Source organism: Piliocolobus tephrosceles, chromosome 10 (genome assembly GCF_002776525.5).
Source record: "Piliocolobus tephrosceles isolate RC106 chromosome 10, ASM277652v3, whole genome shotgun sequence".
NCBI classification, from domain to species: Eukaryota; Metazoa; Chordata; class Mammalia; order Primates; family Cercopithecidae; genus Piliocolobus; species Piliocolobus tephrosceles.
The window spans coordinates 31,572,020-31,594,809 of NC_045443.1; the positions used below are offsets into that span (position 1 = coordinate 31,572,020).

Here is a 22,790-nt window from a genome sequence, read left to right on the forward strand (position 1 = left end):
ATCACTGATGAAAATCAACGCAAAAATCCTCAACAAAATACTAACAAACCAAAATCAACAACACATTAAAAAGATCATTCATCATGACTAAACAGAATTTATCCCAGGGATGCAAGGATGGTTCAACATATGCAAATCAATCAATCTGATATATCATCATATCAACAAAATGAAGGACGAAAACCATATGATCATTTCAATGGATGCTGAAAAACCACTCGATAACATTCAACATCCCTTCATAATAAAAACCTTAAAAAAACTGGGTGTAGAAGAAACGTACCTTAGCGTAATTAAACCATATATGGCAGACTCTCAGCTAGTATCATACTGACGAGGAAAAAAAAAATCCTTTCCTCTAAGATCTGGAACACAACAAGAATATCTACTTTCACCACTGTTATTCAACACAGTACTAGAAGTCCTAGCTACAGCAATCAGACAAGAGAAAGATATAACGGGCATCCAAATTGGAAAAGAAGGAGTCAAGTTATCCTTGTTTGCAGATGATATGATCTCATATTTGGAAAAACCTAAAGACTCCACCAAAAAACTATTAGAACTGATACACAATCAGTAAAGTTGCAAGATACAAAATCAACCTACAAAAATCTAGCATTTCTATATGCCAACAGCACACAATCTAAAAAAGAAATCAAGAAAGTAATCCCAGTTGCAATAACTACAAATAAAATTAAATACCTAGTAACCAAATAAATGAAAAGTCTCTACAATGAAAACTAAAACACTGGAGCAAGAAATTGAAGAGGACACAAAAAACTGGAAAGATATTCCATATTCATGGGTTGGAAGACTCAATATTGTTAAAATGCCCATTCTCCCCAAAGCAATCTATCGATTTCATGCAATCCCTATAAAAATATCAATAATGTTCTTCACAAAAGTAGGAAAAACAATCTTAGGCCGGGCGTGGTGACTCATGCCTGCAATCTCAGTACTTCAGGAGGCCGAGGCGGGTGGATCACTTGAGGCAAGGAGTTCAAGACCAGCCTGGCCAACACGGCAAGACACCATCTCTACTAAAAACACAAAAATTAGCCAGGCAAGGTGGCGGGTACCTGTAATCCCAGCTATTCAGGAGGCTGAGGTACGAGAATCGCTTGAACCTGGGAGGTAGAGGTTGCAGTGAGCGGAGACTATGCCACTGCACTCCAGCCTGGGTGACACACGAGACTCTGTTCCGCCCCCCAACCTCCCTCGAAAAGAAAAAAAAAAGAAAAAAGAAAAGAGAAGAAAAAAAAGAAAAAAGAAAAGAAAAGAGAAAAGATCCTAAAATTTACACGGAACCACAAAAGACCCAGAACAGCCAAAGCTATCCTAAGGAAAAGAACAAAACGAGGAATTTCATTACCTGACTTCAAATTATACTACAGTTAGAGTAACCAAAATGGCATGACACTGGCATAAAAATAGACACATTAGACCACTGGAATAGTCTAGTAAAGAATGCAGAAATGAATCCATACATCTACAGTGAACTCACTTTAGACAAAGGTGCCGAGAACATACAACGGAGAAAGGACAGTCTCTTCAATCAATGGTGCTGGGAAAACTAGATATCTTTATGCAGAAGAATGAAGCTTGACCCCCTATCTCTTACCATATAAAAAAAATCAAATGAAAATAGATTAAAAACTTAAATTTAAGACCTAAACTATGAAACTACTAAAAGAAAACATTGGGGAACCTCTCCAGAACATTGGAGTGGGCAAGGATTTCTTGAGTAATACCCCACAAGCACAGGCAACCAAAGCAAAAATGGACAAATGGGATCATATCAAGTGAAAAACCTTCTGCATAGCAAAGTAAACAATCAACAAGAGACAACACACAGAATGGGAGAAAATATTTTCAAACTACCCATCTGGCAAGGGATTAATACCCCAAATACAAAAGGAGCTCATACAACTCTACAGGAAAAAAAAAATCTAATAATCCAATCAGAACTGGGCAAAAGATCTGAATAGACATTTCTCAAAAGACATACAAATGGCAAACCGGTATATGAAAAGCTGCTCAACATCACTGACTATCGGAGGAATGCAAATCAAAACTACAATGAGATATAATCTCATCACAGTTAAAATGGCTTTTATACAAAATCAGGCAATAACATGCAGGCGAGGATGTGGAGGAAGGAGAATCCTTGTAGACGGCTGGTGGAAATGTAAATTAATATAACTACTATGAAGAACAGTTTGGAGGTTCCTCAAAAAACTAAAAATAGAGCTACCATATGATCCAGTGATCCCACTCCTAGGTATATACCCAAATTAAAGGAAATCAGTATATCAAAGAGATGTCTGCACTTCCATGTTTATTACAGCACTATTCACAATAGCCAAGATTTGGAAGCAACCTAAGTGACCATCAACAGATGAATGGATAAAGAAAATGTGCTACTTATACATAATGGAGCACTATTCAGCCATAAGAAGAATGAGATCCTGTTGTTTGCAACACCATGGATGGAACTGGAAGTCATTATGTTAAGTGAAATAAGCTAGACACAGAAAGATAAACTTCACATGTTTTCACTTATTTGTGGGAGCTAAAAATTAAAGCAATTGGCCAGGCACGGTGCCTCACACCTGTAACCCCAGCACTTTGGGAGGCCGAGACAAGCGAATCACAAGGTCAGGAATTCAAGACCAGCCTGGTCAATATGGTAAAACCCTGTCTCTACTAAAAATACAAAAAAATTAGCCAGACATGGTGGTGGGTGCCTGTAGTCCCAGCTACTCAGGAGGCTAAGGCAGGAAGAATCCCTTGAATCAGGGAGGCAGAGGTTGCAGTGAGCCAAGATCGTGCCACTGCATTACAGCCTGGGCAACAGAGTAAGACTCCGTCTCAAAAAAAAAAAAAAAAAAATTGAAACTATTGAACTCATGAACATAGAAAGTAGAAGCATAGTTACCAGAGGCTGAGAAGGATAGGAGGTAGGATGGGGGAAAGTGGGGATGGTTAATGGGTACAAAAAAACAGAATGAATAAGACCTAGCATTTACTAGCACAACAGGGTGCCTATAATAAAAAATAATGTAATTGTACATTTTAAAATAATTAAGAGTATAACTGGATTGTTTGTAACACAAATGGTAAATGCTTGAGGGGATGGATACCTCATCTTCCATGATGGGATTATTATGCACTGAATGCTTGTATCAAAATATCTCATGTAACCCATAAATAAATACATCTGCTACGTATCCACAAAAATTAAAAAAAATTTTTTTTTTTTTTTTTTGAGATGGAGTCTCGCTCTGTTGCCCAGGCTGGAGTGCAGTGGCCAGACCTCAGCTCACTGCAAGCTCTGCCTCCCGGGTTTACGCCATTCTCCTGCCTCAGCCTCCCGAGTGGCTGGGACTACAGGCGCCTGCCACCTCGCCCGGCTAGTTTTTTGTATTTTTTTTAGTAGAGACGGGGTTTCACCATGTTAGCCAGGATGGTCTCGATCTCCTGACCTCGTGATCCGCCCGTCTCGGCCTCCCAAAGTGCTGGGATTACAGGCTTGAGCCACCGCGCCTGGCCCCAAAAATGAAAAATTTTTAAAAAATGGGTTGGGCACAGTGGCCCATGCCTGTAATCCCAACACTTTGGGAGGCCAAGGCAGGCAGATTCTTTGAGCCCAGGAGTTTGAGATCAGCAAGAGCAACAAAGCAAAATCCCATCTCTACGAAAAAATATAAAAATTACCTGGGTGTGGGGGTGTGCAACTATAGTCCCAGCAACTCAGGAAGCTGAGGTGGGAGGGTGGCTTGAGCCTGGGAGGCGGAAGTTGCAGGGAACCAAGACTGTGCCACTGTAATCCAGCCTCGGCGACAGAGCCAGACCCTGTCTCAAATAAGTAAATAGTATTGAAAAAACTTTTGTAGTGAGACAAAAAAGGTTTTTTGGTACACAACACTCAAATCTCTACAAAAAATACAAAAATTAGCCAGGCATGGTAGCCCACGCCTGCAGTCCCAACTACTTGGGAGGCTCAGTAAGCTAAGGCAGGAGGATCCCTTGACTCCAGGAGGTTGAGGCTACAGTGAGCGTTGATCGGGCCACTGCACTCCAGCCTGGGCGACAAAGTAAGACTTTGTCTCAAAAAACAAGAGAGTTAATACCAAATGGTTCATAAAGATGCAAAACTGCTATGTAAAGTTTCCATATGTTTTGTAACAGAAAATGTTAGGAGTAAGATGATGTGTGTGGTATCACTCTTTACACTCCAAGTCATTAGCTTGCTTCTTTCACAGTACCTACTACTAAGATCTGACTTTTTATAAAAGTAATTTATGTTCCTTGCTTGTTAGCATAGATACCTTGTCAAAGTTTTTATAAGGTAAGTGGCTTATAAAATTTTATCTGAAAAAAACCTCACTAGGCTATCATGGAGGTTTAAGATCAAAGATACTATGCTACCCTTTTGCAACAGGTGAGAAATTAGAAAAAGGTTAGTCCAATTAGAAGTTCTCTTACAATGTTATGACAATCATCAAAAGTATAACAACAGCACAGGAATAAACAAGTTGCTAGGAAAAAAAGAGAAAACCCACAGACACTAGTATACGTAATTATTTAGCACGTAATAAAAGGAAAATCAGAAAACAGAAAGGGAATGTTTATTCAATAAACAGGGACTGGAACATGTGGCTGGTTTTTGAGAAATAATCTACTCCGATCCTTACCCTACAGCAAAATAAATTTCAAGTATATCACATCTCTATCTACTCTCTATCCATAAGATACAAACAATATATAAAAAGTGATTTAAATTTACTAAATATGGCTGGCACAATGGCTCACGCCTGTAATCCCAGCACTTTGGGAGGCCAGCCAGATCACTTGAGGTCAGGAGTTTGAGACCAGCCTGGCCAACATGGTGAAAACCTGTCTCTACTAAAAATACAAAAACTAGTCAGGCACGGTGGCATAAGCCTGTATTGCCAGCTATTCAGGAGGCTGAGGCACCAGAATCGCTTGAACCTGGGAGGTAGAAGTTGCAATGAGCCGAGATTGTACCACTGCACTCTAGCCTGGGCAACAGAGTCAGACTCCATCTCAAAATAAATAAATTAATAAATTAACTAAATATGTAATAAGTAACTTTAATACACATTAAAATATATTTTAAAAGTCAATACATAAAAATATTTTAGAAGATATTATCAATATCACATTTTTTATTTTTATTTTTTAATTTTTGAAACAGGGTTTCACTGTCACCCACGCTGCAGTACAGTGGTGCAAGCACAGTTCACTGTAGCCTCAACCTCCAACGCTCAAGCAATCCTCCTGCCTCAGCCTTCTAAGTAGATGGAACTGCTGGCATGTGCCTCCACATCCAGCTAATTTTGATTATTTTATATGTAGAGACAGGGTCTCCCTACATTGCCCAGGCTGGTCCCGAGGTCCTGGGCTCAAGTGATCCTCCCATCTTAGCCTCCCAAAGTGTTGGGATTAGAAGTGCGAACCACCATCATGGGGTTGGGAGTTGAGATGAGGCTGACCAATATGGTAAAACCCCGTCTCTACTAAAAATAGAACCTGGGAGGCGGAGGTTGCAGTGAGCCGGGATCGTGCCACTGCACTCTGGCCTGGGTGACAGAGACAGACTCTGTCTCAAAAAAAAAAAAAAAAAAATTTACCTCAATTTGAGAAGAATCAAGCTGAATTAATTTTTGTCTTTAAGGATGCATACTTGGGGTTCCTTTATTTTTCCATTAAAAAAAACAAACAAACCCTAAACTATATTATTGGATGGTGTTCAGACTAGAAATCCCATTCATCCATTGACTCATTTATTGATTCAATAAATATTTATTGAGCTCCTTACTCTGTGCCAGGTACTCTTCTGTGTGCTGGTTATACAGTTGTGACCAATACAAAGTACTTGGGGTTTGTTTTTGTTTTTGTTTTTTGAGATGGAGTCTCACTTGTTGCCCAGGCTGGAGTGCAGTGGCATGATCTCGACTCGCTGCAACCTCTACTTTCTGGTTCAAGCGATTCTCCTGCCTCAGCCTCACGAGTAGCTGGGATTACAGGTGCCAGCCACCATGCCCAGCTAATTTTTGTATTTTTGGTAGAGACAGGGTTCCGTCATGTTGATCGGGCTGGTCTCGAACTCTTGATCTCAAGTGGTCCACCCGCCTTCGCCTCCCAAAGTGTTGGGATTGGAGGTGTGAGCCACTGCACCTAGCCCAAAGTACCTGTTTTTATGGAGTTTACATTCCAGTGGAGAAGACAGACAATAACATATATCAAATGCTATAAAGAAAGGGCAGGGAATAGGGATAGAATGTGTTGAATTTTGTCAAATGCTTTTTTTGTATCTTTTGAGATTATCATATGGCTTTTGCCCTTCATTCTGTTAACATGATATATCACGTTTACTGATTTGTGTATATTGAATCATCTTTGCATCCTGGGATGAATCCCATTGGGACAGAATGTGGAGAGGGTTGAAACTTTAGCTAAGATGGTTTAGGAAAGCCTGTCTGAAGAGATGACATATGCAGAGGCCCCAATGAAGGAAGCTTATGAACCATATAAATATTTGGGGAAAGAACATTCTGGACAAAGGTAAAAAACAAGTGAAAAGGCCCTAAAATGTTAACTTACTTGGCATGTTTGAGGAATAACAAAGAGGCCAGTAAGGTTACAGTATAGTGATTAAGAGAGAAGAATGGTAAGAAGTGACTTAAGGAAGAAAGCCAGGTCCTTATAGCCTGGCGTGGGTATGTAAATGGGAAGCAATTCGATTGAGAAGAGGAGTGACATAATTTGATTTCCCTTTATGAAATATGGAGCTACAATGCTAAGGTTAGAGTGAAGAAGATTAAAGAGAAAAGCAGAGACTGGTTAGGTTATTATAGTGTTCTAGGTAACAGTTTTGGACTAGTGTGATAAATGTTGAGGTGGGAGGGGTTAGAGGTTGGATTCAGACTCTATTTTGTAAATAGAGAAGATAATGTCTGCTGATAGCTTGGATATGAAGAGGAAGAAGGAGAGGAGTAAAGGATGACTCAGATTTTTGACCTGTCAATTGGGTGAACTCTGAAATTCTGAGAAGTGTACTGGAGAAGGGGCAGGTTTGGAGGAATGTGGAATCAAATTCTGTTTTGGCTATGTTAGATTGGCTGTGTAGGCAATTGGATATCCAAGTCTGGACTTCAGAGTACAATTTGGGACTGGAAAATTAATTTGAGAGTCATTAGGGAATAACCATGACTTTGGATGAGATCACCTAGTACATCTAGAGAAGAGAAGGTGGCAAAAGACAGAGACCTAAGGTATGCCAGCATTGAGAAGCAGAGAAGAGGAGGAACCAGCAAAACACTGAGAAGGACCCACCAGTGACCTAGAAGAAAAATCAGGAGGCTGGTATTCTGGAAGCCACAAGAAGAAAATGTTTCACAAAAGGAAGGTAGTATTGAATGGTGTGGAATGTTGCCTGTATACCTGGAAAAAAGCAACTTCGGCTGCTTTTTTAAGTAAATGTGGTAGTTTGTACTGCAAATAACTTTCCATATTGCTTTTCAATCATGATATTTTGGTCCTTAAGATCATGTAGAACTTTCCATTGTGAGGAGGAATTTGATTATTTTATCATTAAAGAAACTTTTATAAACTTAAATGTATGAAAAAAAAAAAAAAAGAAGTGCGAACCACCATGCCCAGCCAATAACTATCAAATCTATGAATATTAATAGAGTGAAACTGAAATTACAATGAAAGAAAAACGAAAATATTAATTCAACTACAAAAAAAGTTAAATCTCCTATGCATGAAAAGGAAAATCACCAAGAGTGGAAAGGCCAAGAATAAACTAATGAAAATATCTACAGCTTGAGACAATCAGACATTATGCCCTCCTGATAGGATGCACTATGGATTATATAAAACCACTAATAAAATATTCATTCTTTCCCCCAAAAAATGTTGAACCTGAATCTAATTAAGACTTTAGAGGAGGCTGGGCACGGTGGCTCACGCCTGTAATCCCAGCATTTTGGGAGGCTGAGGCGGGTGGATCCCCTGAGGTCGGGAGTTCGAGACCAGCCTCACCAACATGAAGAAACCCCGTCTCTACTAAAATACAAAAATTAGCTGGGCATGGTGGCACATACCTGTAATCCCAGCTACTCAGGAGGCTGAGGCAGGAGAATCACTTGAACCCCAGGAGGCAGAGGTTGCAGTGAGCCGAGATCAAGCCATTGCACTCCAACCTGGACAATAAGAGTGAAACTCCCCCCCACCCCCAACACACACACACACACACAAAAGACTTTAGAGGAAAGGTGTTAACAAATCCAGGAGACAGAGAAACAAGTTAACCACCAAGAAATAGACAATAAACAAAGAACCCAAAATATGGGACATTCTACAGGGAAAATAACCCAGTTTCTTGGAAAAAATCAAATGCATAAAAACAAAGGGAAGGGGAATCAGTTTTTAGACAATCTCCCCCACCACAGGCACACAAAAGCTTCTCAGTCCATTCACAAAAAAAATAAAAAGTCCTTATCAGAGCCAGGGCCTACGTCCTTGGGATTTTATCCTGTGAAAAAGAATCCAAAAAACTAAAAAATTCACATATAAAAAGATGATGTTCAGCATGTTTTTTCATTTCCTTTCCTATTTACCTATTTTTGTTTCTTTTTCCAACTTTTATTTTAGATACAGGGAGTACATGTGCAGGTTTGCTACTTGGGTATATTGTATAATGCTGAGATTTGGGGTACAAATGATCCCACATCACCCAAGTATTGAATATAATACCCAACAGGTTTTCAACCATTCCCCTCCTTCCTTTCTCCCCCATCTAATAGTCCCGAGTTTCTGTTGTTGCCATCTTTATGTCTATGAGTACCCAATGTTTAGCTTCCACTTACAAGTGTGAACATGTGGTATTTGACAGCATGGTTTTAACAGTGAAAAATTATAAATGACAAAAGAACGTTAAGCAAATTAAGGCATATCCAGAATATAATATTATACAGCCTCTAAAATGTGTATAGCAATAAAAAGGATATATAATAATGAAAAGTCCATATTTTAAACGTTTAGTGAAAAATCAGGATAAAAGGATATATATGGGCCAGGCGCCGTGGCTCACACCTATAATCCCAGCACTTTGGGAGGCTGAGCCAGGCGGATGGCTTGAGCCCAAGAGTTTGACACCAGCCTGGGCAACATGGTGAAACCCATGTCTACAAAACAAAACAAAATAAACATTAGCCAGGTATTGTAGCGCATGCCTGTATTTCCAGCTACTCAAGAGGCTGAGGTGGCAGGATAACTTGAGGCAGAGGTTGCAGTGAGTCAAGATCGCGACACTGCACTCCAGTATGGGCGACAGAGTAAGATGCTGTCTTAAAAAAAAAAAAAAAAAAGTGGTGGGGGGATATATAAGGTAACAAGAAAACATACACAAAAGCATATTAAAAATGGAAAGGAAATACAGTAAATATTAACACTGTATGGCTAGTGTTTGCACTTTCAAGTTATTTTTTCTTTGCTTTCTAGTTTTAACAGCCAGGCATTTTCTGTGATTTTAAAAATCCTTTCTCAAATTAGAAACTATATTATATGCTATATATATATGACCCATATAATAACAAATCTAGGTAAGTTAGCTTTATGTAACAGCATATTTGTTTTTCCCATTTCAAAATGTTATTTATTAAGCACGGTATCATTCTATAACCATTTTCTGAACATTTCCCCAAATCTTTACCAAAACAAAGCTCTCTTAAATTCTTTCTCCATTATATTTCTTTTCAACTCCTCCCTGAGTAACTCATATTTAGTGGGAATAAAGTTTTTATTTCGGCCAGGTGCAGTGGCTCACACCTGTAATCCCAGCACTTTGGGAGGCTGAGGCAGGTGGGTAATTGGAGGTCAGGAGTTCGAGACCAGCCTGACCAACATGGGGAAACCCCATCTCTACTAAAAATACAAAAATTAGCCAGGCGTGGTGGTATGTGCCTGTAATGCCAACTCCTCAGGAGGCTGAGGCAGGAGAATCGCTTGAACCGGGAGGCAGATGTTGTAGTGAGCCGAGATCACACCAGTGCACTCCAGCCTGGGCGACAGAGCGAGACTCCATCTCAAAAAAAAGAAAAAAAAAGTTTTTATTTCAGAGTATAAAATTATTCTGCATTTAAAAGCAACATTATAACCCCACATCTAAAAGACCCATGGAGGAGTGAAAAACATTTGTTGAAAGTGTACTTTCTGTATACTATTTTAAGTTTCTTTGTTCTATAAAAATACGGTAATATTTGTTGGATATATTCGATGACAGCAACTAAAATTTATTTTGAGTTTACAGTCTGCAACGTGAATTTCTAAAAATATCAAACTAACAGTCAAGTTTAATTGGCACAGACATATCTGTTATGTTTAACAGAAACAAAGACTCACATGTGTGGGGAATGACAGTTCTGAGTTTTTCTCTCTTTCCAGCAAATATGCTTCATTAGCCATTATGCTTTTTTCCTCTAGAATTTCTCTGAGGTCACTGCCACATTGCTTCCTATCAGACAAGTTAACGCTGAGGAACCTGTGCCTGTGTGCAATCTCAGCAGATTTGCACTTATTGTTGTGTTACTTTTTTTTTACATACACATTTTTAAACATATACCCAAGGCCAGAGAATAAGGGAAAAGTATAATGAATTCCCATGTACTCACTACCCAGTTTCAACAATTATCAATAGTTTACTATTCTTGTTTTATCTACTCTCCTCCCAACTTTTTAAGACAGGGAGCAGGAGCTGGAAGTATTTTAAAACAAATCTTAGACATGATTAGATTTTTGGCTAGCAAACTAAAAAGGTTTTTATTTTGTTTTGTTTTGTTTTTGAGACAGAGTCTCATTCACCCAGGCTGGAGTACAATGGCACAATCTTGGCTCATTGCAACCTCTGCCTCCTGGGTTCAAGCGATTCTCCTGCCTCAGCCTCCCCAGTAGCTGGGACTACAGGCGCATGTCACCAGGCCCAGCTAATTTCTGTATTTTTAGTAGAGATGGTGTTTCACCATATTGGTTATTGGTCAGGCTGGTCTTGAACTTCTGACCTAGTGATCCGCTCGCCTCAGTCTCCCAAAATGCTGGGATTACAGGCGTGAGCCACCGCGCCCGGCCTCAAACTAAAAAGTTTGTTTTGTTTTGTTTTGTTTTTTGAGATGGAGTTTTGCTCTTGTTGCCTAGGCTGGAATGCAAAGGCACGATCTTGGCTCACGGCAACCTCCACCTCCGGGTTCAAGCAATTCTCCTGCCTCAGCCTCCCAAGTAGCTGGGATTACAGGTGCCTGCCACCAAGCCCGGCTAATTTTTTGTATTTTTAGTAGAGGCGGGGGTTTCACCATGTTGGCCAGGCTGGTCTCAAACTCCTGACCTCAGGTGATCCATCCACCTCGACTTCCCAAAGTGCTGGGATTAAAGGAGTGAGCCACCACTCCCAGCCTCTAAAAAGTTTTAAAGGTACTTGTCTTCTCTTGCTTAAAACTTAAGATGTTAAAAATATTAAGATATTAAACTTAACATCTAATATAGTTCAAATTAGAATCCAGCCAGGCACAATGGCACACACTTGTAATCCCAGTGCTTTGGGAGGCTGAGGCAAGAGGATCACTTGAGCCCAGAAGTTCAAGACCAGCCTGGGCAACAAATGAAACACCACCTCTACAAACAAAGTTTTAAAAATAAGCCAGACATGGCAGCATACACCTGTAGACCCAGCTATTCAGAAGGCCGAAGTAGAGGATCACCTGAGCCGAGGAGGTCAAGGCTGCAGTGAGCTGTGATCGCTCTACTGCACAGCAGCTTGGGCAACATCTGTCTCACAAAAAAAAAAAAAAAAGAAGAAGAAGAAGAAGTTAAGAGTTAAGCGACTCTCTCACCAGAAGCAGAACCCAGAGTATCTGATTCTAAGACCAGGCTGTTTTCCTCACAAGACATACTGCCACTTTAAAAACTTGACTACATCACAAGACCTCTTGGATTTATGACTCTAGTTCAATAAACAAATAAATGTTAGATCATACTCCATTTTGTCAAACGACAACAATAAATAACTTTTAACTCATGAGAACCTAACATTTTCTCAAATGTTGTGTTATACACCAGAGCAGAATCTGTGAATTAATCAAACCTCTTCCTCCTTTGGGTAAAAGGACAGACCTTTCAGCAAATGTCCTTTCAAGAAGACCAATTTAATTAATTAATGGCTATGTATTTCTCTAAGGTCAGAACTACAGTCCCCATATGCAGAGAATACATTATTGGGTACAGCTGAAAAGTAGGTCCTTTGAGCATAGCATCAATAAACACAGTACTGAAAGCCAAGGGTTTTTTTCCTTTAGAGACTGGGTCTTACTTTGTCAACCCAAGCTGGAAAGCAGTGGCACGATCATAGCTCACAGCAGTCTTGAACTCCTGAGCTCAAGTGATCCTCTTGCCTTAGCCTCCTGGGTAGCTGGGGTTACAGGCACCTGCCACTACGCCTGGCTAATTCTTTAAAAATTTTTTTACAGACACGAAGTCTCACTTTGTTGTACACACTGTTCTTGAACTCCTGGCTTCAGGTGATCCTTCCTAGTGGACCTCCCCCAAGTGCTGGGATTACAGGCATGAGCCACCATGCCTGGCCAAGTTCATTTTTAAATTCTGACTTTAGTAAGAAAGTTTAGAAATGAGAGATAAAATGTAGCATCTGCCCCTATCAGCAATGATAACCATGTCTTCTTGTTATTGTAAAAAGGCACTGACTTTTTCCTTAATTCTAAGAAAAGGAATCCTGATTTTTTAAAAAATGTGCATAAAACTTAAGGTTACAATTTTGTAAATTATTCTGAAACAAATATTATTTTAATTATGATATCTATATGGCTCTAATTTTCTATTATTTGGAAAATTATTACTTTCTTGGGTCCTATGGGTTTCCATAAAAGGTCATTCTTTTTTTTTTATGTGACTATTTCTTTTTTTTTTTAATTTTAATTTTTATTTTAAGTTCCGGAGTACAGGTGCAGGATGTGCAGGTTTATTACACTGGCAAATGTGTGCCATGGTGGTTTGCTGCACCTATCAACCCATCACCTAGGTATTAAGGCCAGTACGCACGAGCTATATTTTTCCTAATGCTCTCTCCCCCATCCCAACTGCAACAGATCCCAATGTGTGTTGTTCTCCTCCATGTGTCCATGTGTTTTCACTGTTCAGCTCCCATTTGGAAGTGAGAATATGCAGTGTTTGGTTTTCTGTTCCTGCATTAGTTTGCTGAGGATAATAGCTTCCAGCTCCCTCCATGTCCCTGCAAAAGACATGATCTCATTCCTTTTTTATGGCTGCATAGTATTCCATAGTATATATGTACCACACTTCCTTTAACCAGTCTATCGTTGATGGGCATTTGGGTTGATTCCATGTCTTTGCTACTGCAGATAGTGCTTCAGTGAACATACGCAAGCATGTATCTTTGTAACAGGATGATTTATATTCCTTTGGATATATACCCAGTAATGGGATTGCTGGGTCAAATGGTATTTCTGGTTCTAGATCTCTGAGGAATCACAAAAGGCCATTTTTTCTTTTTTCTTTTTTTAAGATGGAGTCTCTCTCTGTCACCCAGGCTGGAATGCAGCAGCACAATCTTGGTTCACTGCAACCTCTGCCTCCTGGGTTCAAATAATTTTCCTGTCTCAGCCTCCCAAGTAGCTGGGACTAAAGGTGCCGGCCACCATGCCCAGCTAATTTTTGTATTTTTAGTAGATATAAGGTTTCACATTGTTGGTCGGGCTGGTCTTGAACTCTCAACCTCAGCTGATCCACTTGCCTCGGCCTCCCAAAGTGCTGGGATTACAGGTGTGAGCCACCGTGCCCAGCTAAAAGGCCATTCCTAATTTTCAAAAGAGAACTTTATGACATCTGGGAATTTCAGAGGCTTTGCAGAACAATATTAAGAAATCTACAGTTTGGTAGGCTTGAGGTCGGTTGTTCAAGACCAGCCTTGGCAACATAGCAAGACCCCATCTCTATTCTATTTCAAATAAAAAATAAAAATAGAAAACAAGAAAAGAAACCTACTGTTTATAGAATAAAGTGATTTTAGGTCTTTCAGTGAGGTCTGTTTTCTTAACAAAATACACATTGAAGTGTAAAAATACTGCCCAACTGATGATACTCCTTCAAGAATACTAGCAGATGAGTAAACTGGCAATATGATTTAAAAAAAAAAAAAAATGCATGCCTCTTGACCCAGCAGTTTCCTTAGAAATATGACCTAAAGGACTCATTAAAAATGTATGCAAAGATTTTCCCACTAGGACGTTCTCCTCAATGCTGCTTAAAATAACAAAAAATTCAAAACAACCTCAGAATCTATAGTAAGAGAATCTGTAAATAAAGATGTAGTTACAGTGAGCTATGATCTCACCACTGCACTAAAGCCTGGGCAACAGAGATCCCGCCTCTTAGAAAAAAAAGTCTACCAACCCCAAACAAAAGTAATCGCATAGACTAGTCTTAGGAGTTCACTATCTTGATAATAGCGCTAGTAGAGATACTCAGACACTGAGCCCTTTCTAAAATAATGTAGAGGTGTATCAAAGACCAGAGAGTTTTATTGTTCTTTTCAGCGATTCCTCAAAGATGGTGGTCTTAATTCCTCTATACATATATGAATCAGAACTCATCCCCCAACTGCCTTGTTTTCTTTTTCCTGGGCTTGAAGCAAGAGGCAATTGTACTGGTGACTCTCCATAATGACATGAGTTCTCAGTTGTTTCATCAAAGATTATCACAGTGCAAGTAAAAGAACAGCACAATAAGAGAAATGGTTCTCACCTATCTTATCTACAGAAACATGTAGACCTCCAAGGCTCAACAGAAAAATTTTCCTGGAACTCCTAAACTTCAGGCATAAGACCCAAATAACTTAATTCCTAGCCTTTTTAGTTTGTACCCAGGTATCACAAACTTATTTACAAAGTTTATTCTGACCTATGCAAATAAAATTGGGCACTTCATTAAAACTTCTTTGAATCTATTACTCCATGAATAAAAGATGAAAAATATTCATACTGATGGATAAACACTTTACACAACACTGAATCAACTCCCCTTTGCTTGCCTCTTTCTAAAGGACTGGCTTAATTACATTAGTAGAACCCAAACATGAATCAATCTCAAGACTAAGAATTAACTATGCATCCATTTAGCAATTGAAAGTTTATTTTAGCATTTGAAATTCTGTGGTTCCTCAGGAATATAGCCAGATAATGGATTTTTACTAACAAATGCAACTAACACCATTTCATCTCCTCTCTAGAAATGATGGAAGACCCTTGACTATCATCTCTTCAGCACCTGGAAGTATTATCTTTTTGTAATAAGAAAAGAAACTTAGCTGAAAGAAAAGAAAATACACTTGTTCCTTCAAATACAGATCATACAATCAAATACACCTTAATTCACTGGTAAATATGTCACTTGTAATGTAAGTTCTAACTACAGATGAAAAATGAAAAGTAAGCTCTCTACCATCCTAGTATTGATAGAAAATCCTCACTATAGAGTAACGGAAAACAGTCAGTCTTCGGTCTATTTTAGTTGAATCTTTACATTAGTAGAGGAAACAATGAACTCACGGCAAATTAAGTTACCAACCCTAAGTTATTTTTCCTCAACAAATCAAACTCAAAGACAATCTTACAAACTAGAAACAAAGAATAAAAGAATAGAGGAAGACACTGTCTCCTATGCCATATTACAGTCCAGAATTAGTTAATCTATTGGCAAAGATTTTCCATCAACTAGACCAGATGTTTATCATTCATTACCATGTACTGCTTAAACATGTAAAGTAGCTGAAACACAAATAATTTGGGGTTATCTCCAGACAAAGAGTAAAAACACAAGAAAAATGTTAAAATCCTATTATGTTCAACAGCTGATGATTTTCAGAATTTACATCATTCATTTTTATTAACATTAGGAATGATTTGCCTACACTGTTCAGCTTAATGAAAGTGTAATGGAAATGCAAGAATCTGACAGCACTTATTAATATCTGTTTAGCAATTATACACTTGAAGTTTAATCATGGATTTAAGAACTTCAATAAACTAGTGAAAGAAGAAATTAGAAAAAAGAAAACAGTGAAAGAAATAGAATCAAGGCATTAATCCACCAAGAAAAGGGTTCGCCGTATGTTCGTTCTGACCTTGAGTCTATCACCACATGGAAATTTTTTAGGCATTTTACAAGGGAAGGAAAAAAGGGAAGAAAAAAGAGATACTCTTAGTGCTACTGCTGCCTTCCTTCTTTACTGTTCTAGTCTCCATATCTTCAAAAAATACTTACTAATTTTTTCCCTAAAATGTTGTAAATGTGCTTACTGATCCAATCTTACTGTTAGAGTATCCATGCACAATCCTTGGCCCGCTTCCTCTTCTCTACATTCTCTCCCTTGGCGATCTTACCTAAACTCAAGGATTTAAATACTTTGCCTCCATAATGTATAATTCCAGCTCAGTCTTCTCTCTTAACTCTAGACTCATACACCTAACTGTCTACTTGATCAGAATATCTTATAGGCATCTCAAACTCAGCATGTCCAATGAATTCCTGAGCTGTGCCAACCCTCCTCCAACCTAAGCAACCCATACTATGGTATGGGTACCATACTATGGTATTCTCCAGTTAAGTTGATAGTAATTCCTTTTTTCTTCAACTTACTGAAGTTTAAAACCTTTAGAGTCATCTTTGATTCATCCCCTCTCACACTCCACCTTTTGGTAACAAAATCCTACTGCTTCAATCTTCCAAATATGTGCACAAATTGACTACATCTCACTACCTCCACTGCCACTACGTGGCCTGAGCCACCACCATCATCTCTTACTTAAATTACCGCAGGCTTCCCAACAGATCTTCCTGCTTCTACCCTTGAACCTCCCCGATACACACATACAATTTAGTCTTAATACAGCTAGCTGCCAGGATGATCCTTTTAAAACTAAGTCAGAGGTCTCTCTACCCTGTTCAAATCGGGCAATGGCTCCCCAGCTCTCTTACAGTAAAAACCAAAGTCCTTCCAACAACATAAGGCCCCTCATGATGGGGCCTCTTGTGGCCTCCCCTTCTATTATTTGTTCCTCTTGTTCATTCCTCCAGACTCTTTAGGGTTACTTGAACTCACCAGGTGACCGCTTGATGTTTTCTTTGGGATACTTTTCCCAAATATCTACTTGGCTAACTCCCTTACTTTCTTAAGTCTTTGTTCAACGATCACCTCTCAGTGAGGGCTACCCCGAACACCTTGTTTAATATTGCAATCAGCTCCTTTACTACCAAAGAGAGTAAACTATGCTTAGTGAACTCATCTCACCTAGCACAGACCGTGGAAGAAAGTACTAAGATCACAGGGAGTATTCTCATGAGGAAATAGAATAGGAGATTAGCTGGAACCATTGTCAAGATCCCAATTATGTTCAGGGATTTAAAAAGAGAATTCCGTATGTAAGGGATGAAGAAATGAGATCAGTTACCAAAAAGGATCTATACTCAGGATCTGTCTGAGTCACAGATACACAGCTGCAACATACTCATATATGCGTCTCAAGGGGGAAAAGCCCACAATTTAAAGCACAGCAAAGTATTTCCTTATCCACACATCACAAAAGAGAAACAGCAAGAAAATATATCCCAGCTTAAGCATAGCATACGCAAATAAATTTAACAATAATTTCTTAAGCCAAGCATGGTAGCACACACCTATAATTCCAGCTACCTGAGAGGCTGAGGAGGATCACCTGAGCCCGAAAGTTCAAGAACAGCCTGGGCAACACAGTGAGACTCTGTCTCAAATAATAATAACAACAATAACAACAACAACAATTTATTCTCCACATGCCTGCAACAGTTCATCTCTAGGAAAAGGGGCTTACTTGAGACTTGATGCTTACATTAAAAATATGTATACGTATTTTGAAACCTGATTAGCCAACATCTAACCACCTCAACTTATAGTAAAAAGGATTCCAAAAACTCAAACCTGTTTAGCATAACATAAAATGACAAACAGAAAACCTTGCCATTTCCAGGGAGAATAAAAAATCAATAATTTATTCAAACATGTATTGAGCGCCTACTATTTGTCAGGCCTGTGACAGGAGCCAGTATGGCATTAAGAGTGTAGTAACTACAGTCAAAATGAGGTATAAATATCAAACACATGAGAATTTTTTTCCCTTTGTAATAGATTTATCAATCATGTTGACAATGGCTACATATTCTGGAACTTTCCCCTTAAGTTTAAGCTATAGCATTCATTCAACAAAGTTGCAGTATCTATTAAGTGCAAGCACTGTAGTAGATGCCGAGGGATTACAAATATAAATAACAGGTTACATTAATTGGGTACTTCCCATGTACCCCAGATTCTGTATATCATCTCATTCATCAACTCAGCAACTTTATAAATTAAATACTTCCCTGTTTTAGAGATGATAAACTATTATGCTAAACTGTTTCTCTCAAGTAGCTTCAAGTCTAGAAGTCAGAAAGATATGCTTAGAAATAATATTAATACGATCTGGCCAGCCCTAACTCATTACCACCCATAAGTCTAATAAATAAAAATGCCAATTTATGTATCCACAGGTAAAGAGTACACACATTCTATACTACAGAATTGCTTTCTAAAGGACAAATTTAAATTACAATAAATAAATGGGCCAGACACAGTGGCTCACACCTGTAATCCCAGCACTTTGGGACGCTGAGGCAGGCGGATTACCTGAGGTCCGGAGTTCGAGACCAGCCTGACCAACATGGAGAAACCACATCTCTAATAAAAATACAAAATTAGCCAGGCCTGGTGGCAGGCACCTGTAATCCCAGCTACTAAGGAGGCTAAGGCAGGAGAATCAGTTGAACCCAGTAGGTGGAGGATGCGGTGAGCCAAGATCACACCATTGCGCTCCAGCCTGGGCAACAAAAGCGAAACTCTGTCTTAAAAACTAATAGGCCGGGCGCGGTGGCTCAAGCCTGTAATCCCAGCACTTTGGGAGGCCGAGACAGGCGGATCACGAGGTCAGGAGATCGAGACCATCCTGGCTAACACGGTGAAACTCCGTCTCTACTAAAAAATACAAAAAACTAGCAGGGCGAGGTGGCGGGCGCCTGTAGTCCCAGCTACTCGGGAGGCTGAGGCAGAAGAATGGCGTAAACCCTGGAGGCAGAGCTTGCAGTGAGCTGAGATCCGGCCACTGCACTCCAGCCTGGGCGACAGAGCGAGACTCCACCTCAAAAAAAAAAAAAAAAAAAAAATCTAGCCAGGCGAGGTGGCGGGTGCCTGTAGTCCCAGCTACTCAGGAGGCTGAGGCAGGAGAATGGCGGGAACCCAGGAGGCGGAGCTTGGAGTAAGCTGAGATCCCGCCACTGCACTCCAGCCCTGGCGACTGACCCAGACTCCGTCTCAAAAAAAAAAAAAAAAAAAAAAAAACAACTAATTGTTTGGACGAACGGAGGCAGGATGGCGCACTTCTGGGTTCTTCTTCACCAGCTTTTCCCACGCGCGAAAATGCAGCCGGGCCCGGGAAGGTGCAGATCAACTGGGCATGCGCCAGGTGACGTTAATCCGGAGAGACCAAGATTTACCTGGTCGCACCTGCGGAACGCCCCCCGACACGCCCCTGCCCCGCCTATTGCCCTCCCACTCCTAGAAAAGCTGCTCTTGGCCAGGGTCCCACGCGGACTTCCCAGCCCCACTCCTGTTGGGATGTCGGGATTGCCAGAACTCTGTCCGAGAGCCCCACCGGGGGACTCTGGGCCTTCTTTGCCGGAGGCCAACAGACCTCTTCCCTACACCTTAGGTTACCAAAATAAACTTGCAGTTTTGCTCCTACACTTGCCTACCCGCTGGTTCTTTTGCGCTCGCTCGGCTGGTCTTAGAAAAACAAATCACTAATAATAATAAATAAAATGAAATAAAAGGCTTGTAGTTGTATATGATCTGTGTAATGATAGCAGTTTTGTAAGAAAAATAAAATTAAAGGAAATAATAGACAATGAAAGCAACTAATGACTAATTTCTAGCTTTTTCCTTTCTACTCTAAAAAAGCTGCTCTGTAATAACTTTAATTACTTCAGTGACACGACTTCTAATTCTGTCCAACTCATTTTTTCCTAACACATTTCTTCCTAACACATGGGAACAAAATCAGGTGACTTGTACAAAACAAAACACTATGTTAAGTATTTATCTATAAACTGCTTTCCTTTTTTTATTTTTTCACAAATTCTAAAATCTTAGGTAGATAAGGCTTCCTCTGCCCCTAAGTAAACTTTCTGCACATTAACTGCACCTAGCTTGGTTAGACAGATGGAGACCCTGCAAGGTCTACAACTTTTTGTTTAAAAGGTGGCAAATGAGTTCTACTGACCATCAAAGCTAGGTTTCTCGGAAGCACTGATCCTGGGGCCATGTTTTTTCACCTTGCAAGGCCAAAGCAGACAATGGAGTCAAAGCTAAAAGAAGAGAAGCCAAAGGAAGATTGGACTTAAACATAAAAATCCGTACCATACAAATTTATAGCACAAACAGCCCATCTTTTTCAACACTACCATCACAGTGATAATTTACAAAAATGGAAAGACTGATCCTACTCTTTCCAAATTCTAAATCTATCACTCAACTAGGTAAAATCTCAGCATTTTTTTATGAACTCCAACTGCTAACCTCCTTTGGGGGTAAAAACAAAAATAAAAACTGAGGATTCCATTCCTGTGTAAAGCAGAGAGTTAATGTAAGAAGACCATACTTTAACTGTGAAGACAAAGCCGCAAAGTTTCCTCCTAAAATGGAAGCAGGAATACCTAAGTGAACTCAAGTTACTATTCAGTACAAAAAGCAGTCTTAGCAACTTTAAGAGGAGTTTGTAAGACCAATTTTTAGAAACATTTTTGAATCCTAGATAAACCTAGTATCAATGATCTGAAGATAATCTAATGTTTAAAATTAAAAGGATTATTTACTATCTCTCTTGATCTACATCCTAAATGATTTCAAGAGATCTCTTGGAAACTAATAAGAAACACATAAATAAATGCCTTTTGCAAATAAAAAAATTTAAGTTGACTTTTAATCATAAGCTCTCTAAATAAAAAAAAATTCTTTAATGAAAATGGGCCGGTTGTGGTGGCTCATGCCTGTAATCCCAGCACTTTTAGGAGGCTGAGGTGAGTGGATCACTTCAAGTCAGGAGTTCAAGACGAGCCTAGCCAATGTGGCGAAACACCATCTCTACTAAAAATATAAAAATCACCTAAGTGTGGCAGTGCACGCCTGTAATCCCAGCTACTAGGGAGGGTGAGGCAGGAGAACTGCTTGAGCCTGCGGGAGCAGAGGTTGCAATGAGCCAGGATCACACCACTGCACTCCAGCCTGGGCAACAGAGTAAGTCTCCAGTTCAAAAAAGAAAAGAAAATGAATGTTACTGTTTAATGACTAGAATAGATTCATAATTCAGAGATAAAATATTATATATACAAATTAAAGCATAATAAAATGTAGTGATTACTTTAGCCATTATTTGTAAGTGAATTTGAGTATCCACAAACTTTACCTTGAGTATCTACTCTTTATTGATTACATCCTCAGCAACAAGAAACAAAACAAGGGCAACCCAGTGCAACTACAGATTGGCAGCCAGAAGGTAAGAGTATATGAGGATCTAGTGCAAACAAGGTAAGAACTGTTAGAGCCCATGAATATTTCAGAAGAATAATGAAAAAGTGTGCCAGATGGGTGCACTTGCAGCTAGCTGGCTAACAACAAAATTTCTGACCAAAGCCTAATGCTTCCTTACATAATTTATCAAGCACTTTTCAGTTCCCTTCCACTACCACCCTTCTCTTTTCATTGTGATATTATTATTATTATTTTGAGAAAGGGTCTGGCTCTGTCACCCAGTCTGGAGTGCAGTGGCGAGATCTCTGCTCACTGCAACCTCCAACTCCCAGGCTCAAGTGATCCTCCCACCTCAGTCTCCAGAGTAGCTGGGACTACAGGTAGGCATCACCCCCCTTGGCTAATTTTTGTATTTTTTTAGAGACAGGGTTTTGCCATGTTGCCCAGGCTGATCTCATACTCCTAGCCTTAAGTGATCCTCCCACCTCTGCCTCCCTAACTGCTAGATTACAGGTGTGAGCCACCACAACCAGCCCATGCCACACTGCAATTCTAAAGATAGCAGACTGTATTATTTCCTTCAGCGGAGATGGCATCAAAATCCTGCACACTACTATTGCTTTAGTATGCTCTACTTAAAACCACTGAAGATTACAGATCCTAACAGATTTAACCAATGTGGCAGTCGGCCTCAAGATGACTCTCAATGATTCTTGGTTCCTGGTATTCACAACCTTGCCAATTCAACTACTGCATCTATTGCCAGTAATCCCAGCACTTTCAGAGGCCAAGGCAGGTGGCTCACTTGAGACCAGCCTGGGCAACATGGCAAAACTCTGTCTCCACAAAAAAAAATTAAAAAACTAGCTAGGTGTGCAGGCACACACCTGTAGTCCCAACTACTTGGGAGACTAGGATAGAAAGATCGCTTGATCCCAGGAGGCGGAGGTTGCAGTGAGCTGAGATGGTCTCACAAAAAAAAAAGAAAGAAAGAAAAGAAAGGAGTGTATCTATTGAATCCTTTTACACTTACATTGTTGAGTCCTGTTATGCAATTTATACATCTTGCTTATGTGGA

At 39.7% G+C, this 22,790-nt stretch overlaps 1 protein-coding gene across 2 annotated transcripts in view; it reads right to left on the reverse strand.

Moving 5' to 3' along the window:
* DENND5B (DENN domain containing 5B) overlaps nucleotides 1-22,790 on the reverse strand; it is a 215,925-nt gene that overhangs the window by 167,425 nt on the left and 25,710 nt on the right. The gene's annotated exons all lie outside the window — the stretch shown is intronic.